Source organism: Sapajus apella, unplaced genomic scaffold (genome assembly GCF_009761245.1).
Source record: "Sapajus apella isolate SASKATOON/1434 unplaced genomic scaffold, GSC_monkey_1.0 scaffold6, whole genome shotgun sequence".
Classification (NCBI taxonomy): Eukaryota; Metazoa; Chordata; class Mammalia; order Primates; family Cebidae; genus Sapajus; species Sapajus apella.
This window is the reverse complement of record NW_022436946.1, coordinates 45,893,969-45,899,949: the sequence shown is the minus strand read 5'-3', so window position 1 is coordinate 45,899,949 and position 5,981 is coordinate 45,893,969.

The window sequence follows — 5,981 nt, the reverse complement described above, 5'->3', positions numbered from 1 at the left end:
CAGATGATTTTAAGCAACCAATTAAATGTGCTGGAAGCAGATTCATTCCTTAAGCCTCCAGAAAGAAACACAGGTCTGCAGATGCTTTGATTTGAGTCTTGTGATATCTGAAGAAGAGAACCCAGTTACGTGACTCTGACCTAAATTCTGTGATACAATAAATTTGTTTTGTTTTAAGAAGTTAAATTTGTTGGAATTTGTTGCAACAGCAATTAAAAAAATGAATATATATCCTTCAAAAAGTCCCAAGTAATTGGTTAGAGGGGAAGATGCTCAAAGGAAAGTTTTCCTCATGTTAGCTTTAAACAGGATGTTGAGAAAAAGTTGAGATCTTGATGAGTCTTCCTGCTTCAATAAGAATAGATGGACAACTATGTTTTATTGTTGTTCTTGCTGTTGTTTTGGTATCCAAGAAAAGAGCTCTGTAATTATGAGCACAGATAATTTATTTGTGAAGCATCAAATACAAAGATTCAGTGTAGTAATATACCTGACATTTGTGTAAGTCTCTGTTAGGAAATTGGGAAAATCATGGAGTAAAGGGAATATGTATAATAAAATGTTGCATAATTAGCTATTAAAATGGGCAGCTAGAGATTAATCTAACGGGGAGATTGGGAGATGGAGTTAAACTACTCAGAATTATTTTCCCTCTGCTCCCCAGGGATGTTAATTCCAAGGTACTTCTAGCCTGTCTTAAGTGTCAGCAGAAAAATCATTCCACCTCAGAAAAATACTCAACTCCAAAGATGGAGGTACTGGTACCAAGAAGTTTTCTAGTTCACACTAAAATGTTCACACCTGATGAAAATAGGTCATAAATGTTTCTGCTATGCCATGTAAATGAAATAGAGAAATTTTTGGCAATACAAAACAATTTAATTATACTCCCTGCATTGTGGCACACTTGGAAAGGTCTGTCATAGGCAAATATTCCTATTATGACAATTTTGGGAAGTGAGTGCCTAATGGCACTCCTTAGACTATGAACTCATATTTTTAACCTTATCATGAAAGACCAATAAATTATTATTTTCTGTTCATTGTCTATGATTTGTAGATTGATAAATTCAACAAAGTAGATATGTATCTTTTTGACCTATTTAATATAGTTTATTGTTCTTTCAATTCTCTCTCAATCCTTTATTTTGTTTTTACTCTATTTAACTGGATCTTTCTTCTTAGTCTCCTCTGTTGGTCCAGCCCCACCACTCTAATTCTAAATGTTAGGATGTCTAAATTCTGATAGAACTCTTTTCTATTCTCACTTATTCAATAGGCAATCTCATTCAGTTTTGTGGCTGTGAGAAACATCCGTAAATTGATAGCCTCCCTCTTTTTTGGTAGAGACAGGGTCTTGCTCTGTTCCCTAGGATGGTCTCAAACTCATTGCCTCGAATGATCCTACTGCCTAGGTCTTACACCCACTTTAACATTCCAGATTTACACACACACACACACACACACACACACACCCTGGACCTATTTTCAGAGCTCCAGACAGATTTTTGATGTCTTAAACCTAAATATCTAATAGATGCTTAAAACCTTACAATGGATGAAAGCAAATACTAACTTCTTCTTCACCAAATAATGTCTTTCTTTTCATTTGTGTGAGTTTTTTTTTTTTTTTTTTGGTGTTACATATGCATATTTACAGTCATTTTGGCTACTTTCTTTTCACACCACTTACATGCAAACTTTGTTACATGTTTGACCTCATCTCATTCTCACTTTCTCATCCCACTCCTTCCTTTTCGTCACATATACCAGGATTAATCTAATCTCACACTCTTCATTTGTTCTTGGCTTGTATCACCCTTCCCTTAGATCTTCAGATAGCCCCAGGATTTCTAACTTTATCTTCTTTATACCTTTGGTCATATATCTAGCCATCACTGAAGCTGTTCTTAAAGATACGACTCTTGCTTTCTCTCTCAGTTCAACCCTCCTCCTTCTGGGGCTTACCTGCTTTGTATTTACTATCTTTTCCATGAACATGTTTATGTATGTGTATTTTACATAGGAGAATACATGTATACAAACTTATATGAGAGAATATATTTTACTAATTTATGTGAGAGAATATATATTGAGATTTTGGTCTATTTTTTGGCCTCTGCTTAATTCTCAATATCTAGAATAGTACCTGTTACTTAAGAAATGCTAAATATACACTTTTTAATGAACTGCCAACTCATTACTTCTACAAGAGAATTGGGATCCATATTATCTAAAGGTCAATGTGTGTGCCTAGTGCCTTTGGCAGATAACAGAAGGAATGTTGATTATTTAGTCTTTACTTCCATTATTAGGAATTATTTATCAGAATAACTTTTAAATACTTAAAATTATGTATCTTATTAGAAGGTAGAAAATAATTTATCATTCACTATGCTGAACCGTGGAAAGTAGTTACATGTCACAATGCCTTCATAAAAACCTTTTCAAGACAAAAGATCATACATAAGCTAAATATAACTAGTTTTAAAATCAGTTTTGCATTAATCGTTTTCAATGTTCCCCCATTATCAGAATGTATAGCCATTATATGCTATAATCTTTCCCTTAAAACATCAATTTAAAATATCCTAGTTTTACAAGTAATTATATATTCAAGGCCTACCAGCATTCATTATGCTTATATCTCTCTAGTCATTTTTGTTATATAAATTTTGTTCTCTGGTAGATTCTATAAAGAAGACTTATGGAAAAAAATCTTTTGAGACTGTATATTAGTAAGAGTTTGCACATGCCTTTTTAACTCAAATGTCAGGGATTTTTTTTTAAATAAAATCATTGCTTCAGATTTTATTTGCTTGAGTTTGTGAATATATTATTTCACAATTTTAGGGGAGAAAGTGCCAAAGGGTTTGTTGATTTGTTGGTTTTATTTTTCTTTTCCTTTTGTATATCGCATGCCCTTTGAAGCAATGCTCATTTCATTTTTTTAAATCCTAGTAAATTTATTGAAATATAACTTGGTGTTGGTTGCTCTGAGTACACATTCTTAAATTTAAGGTGTGTTTGTTCAATATGTAGTGTCTTTTTTTTTTTCTATTATCATTAATTTAATTTTTGTTTTTTCCATATATTTTCTCTTAAGGCATCATTTGTTATGTTGATCTGCTATTTTGGTTCCTCTAATTTAATCTTCCTGTCTAAAATGATATTTTTCTTTCATTTTAAATGATGTCTTCAACCACATCACCTCATTTCTGAGTGTTTTCCCAATTCTGATATAATTTGTTCATTCATGTCCTATATTATTTTCTTAAGGTCATTCACTTTATTTTGAAAATTTTTTGACATATCAGGGTTTTGATTTGCTTATGAACGTATATCTCATTGCCTGTGTGATGTTATTTATAATCTCTTTTTTCCTATGAAAACATTGCATGGGATATGATGCTAATACTCTGTTGCTCATTTTAGAGGAAGGCTTGGTTCATATAGCTTTTACTACTTCACAGAATCTCCTTTCTGTTATTTTTGTATAGCCATAAAATTATGGCACCTTGGTTTCTGATTTTCCTTGTTTTGTCTGTTCCTTTACCTCAACTTCCTCCCACTAACTTTTCTTTAGTGTAGGAGGCCTTCTTTGGAAGAGATCCTGAGTGAATCTGTTTTGAGAGTTCATAGAAATTAAGCTGCTTCAGCATTTTAATAGTTTTAATATTTAACACAGACCCTTTGCTTTCTTTCCCTACTGAAACAAGTAACTCACCATCTAAGTGGAGCCAGTGTTCTCAGATTCTCTCACCATGTGTTCCTGTGAATATTTCCAGACTATATTTGACTCTCCTTTCTTCATGTCTGTCAATTATCCCTGTTTGCTCTTTTGCCTGTACCAATAACATGCCATACTTATGGCTATAGCCACTGGCATTTGGAAGTTCATAGGGACAGCTGATCACTAATCTTTATATGTAAATACTGTCTATCAGGTTTTTGTTGTTGGTTTTGGTGTTTTGATTGTTTGATTTTTGCTGTCTAGTTGTTTAGTATGTCTTTATGTGAACATTTGGAAAGATAAACTACTGTCATCATTGACACTAACGTTTCAGGATCTTTGCCTTAAAATTTTAAGTAGGTGATTTTCAATTTAATTTATTGATATAAAATACCTTCAAGTATCTACCTAATATCTAGTTTTTCACTGATTTCAAATAATCATAAGTTTATATGGCCTGTGGATATTTTTCAGTTTAAATCTAAGTAAAACTTGGAACAAAATGAACCAATAAAATACTTTTAAAATAAGAAATTCAGGCATAGAATTGAGGCTGAAGCAGTACATATATTTTTTCCTATTTTTAACCTCAGTGGGTTACTAAAAGCAGCAGTGCCTTTGCAGTCAAACTTTCCTTTCCCCAGAAGAGGTGTATGGAGACAAAATGATAATCCCTGAGTTTCTGCACATCTTTCTGCTCCAGGAAAGATTCTAACTCATCCCCTAAGGGACTTGGCAAACTCTACTTGATTATTAGATATAGACTTTTTCCATCTCAAAGAACAAAGGAGAAAGGAGGCATACAAATATCTTCCCAATCTTCCTCTTTTAGATATAGATGATGAACACTAAGAGTCAAGTATTGGAGTCTAGTACACTGAGTACTACTGTGCTAAAATGATCCTGGAAAATACATCACTTTTTATTGCCTAGGCAAAAATCTCTCCAGGGTGAATATCCTACCTTCTCATTAGTGGAGAATCTCTACCTCTATCGGGTGTCCAACCTGTCCAAGGTCCCTAAGTGTGAGGCATCAGACTTTCTTAAAACCCTTATGAAAATTTGTACATGCTTATTTAGGCCACCTGGTACTAAGAAGATTACTTATTCTCCCTCTGACAACATTGCTTTCCTATTTGCCCTAAAATAGAAAGAAACATGGGACAGAGTCCTTTCTCTGAGGTATATAGGCATGGCATGTCCAGCAAAAACACTGGACCTAGTTTATAGTGACAACAGGGAATAATAGCACATTTTCACTCACTACTGAACTTAGCATCTACATTTCCACAACGAAGCCTACTCCTTAATTTAAACAATGGAATGTGTGAATTTTGCCTTAAGCTCTGCTGGAAAACTGGTGTCAGTGGCAAAAAAAACCATGCCTGTCAGACCATAAACACTCAAAATATAACAAAAAGCATTATTAAGGTATTTAGATAATTTCTTTGCACATGAAAAGTGCTCCATATATTTTAGTTCTGAGTTTACTTATGCTCCAGGTATAAAATTATTATCATTTAAATATAAAATGTTATAATGCATTTCTAATAAACTGATTTTAGAGAAAATTTAGGTTCCCATAAAAACTGGGTGAAAAACACAGAGTGTTAGAATATCCCCCTGCCCCCGACCCCAAATTTCACATTATCAACATCTCATACCTGAGGAGCATTTTGTTACAATCAATGAGCATATATTGATACATCGTCACCCAAAGTTTACATTTGTGTTCATTTTTGATAGATTCTATGGGTTTTGACAAAAATATAATGGCATATATCCTCCATTATAGTAACATACAAAATATTTTCACTATCCTAACAGTTCTCTGTGCTCTGCCTGTGGGTCCCTCCCTCCAAGATTAGCCTTGACAACCACCCACCATTTTTACTGATGCCGTAATATTGCCTTTTCCAGAATGTCATATAGTTGGAATCACACAGTATGAACACTTTTCAGTTTTGCTTATTTTATTTAGTAATATGCTTTTATGGTTCCTCCATGTCTTTTCAGAGCTAGATAATTCATTTATTTTTAGTGCTGAATAACATTTCATTGTCTACGTGTAACACCATTTATTTACCCATTCACCTAATAAGGACATTTAGTTGCTTTCAAGTTTTGGTGATTATGAATAAAGCTGCTATAAATATCCATGCACAGGTTTTTTGTGGAATACATTTTCTTCTTTTTGGGGTAAATACCAAGGCGCATGCTTGCTAGATTGTATTATAAGGGGATGTTT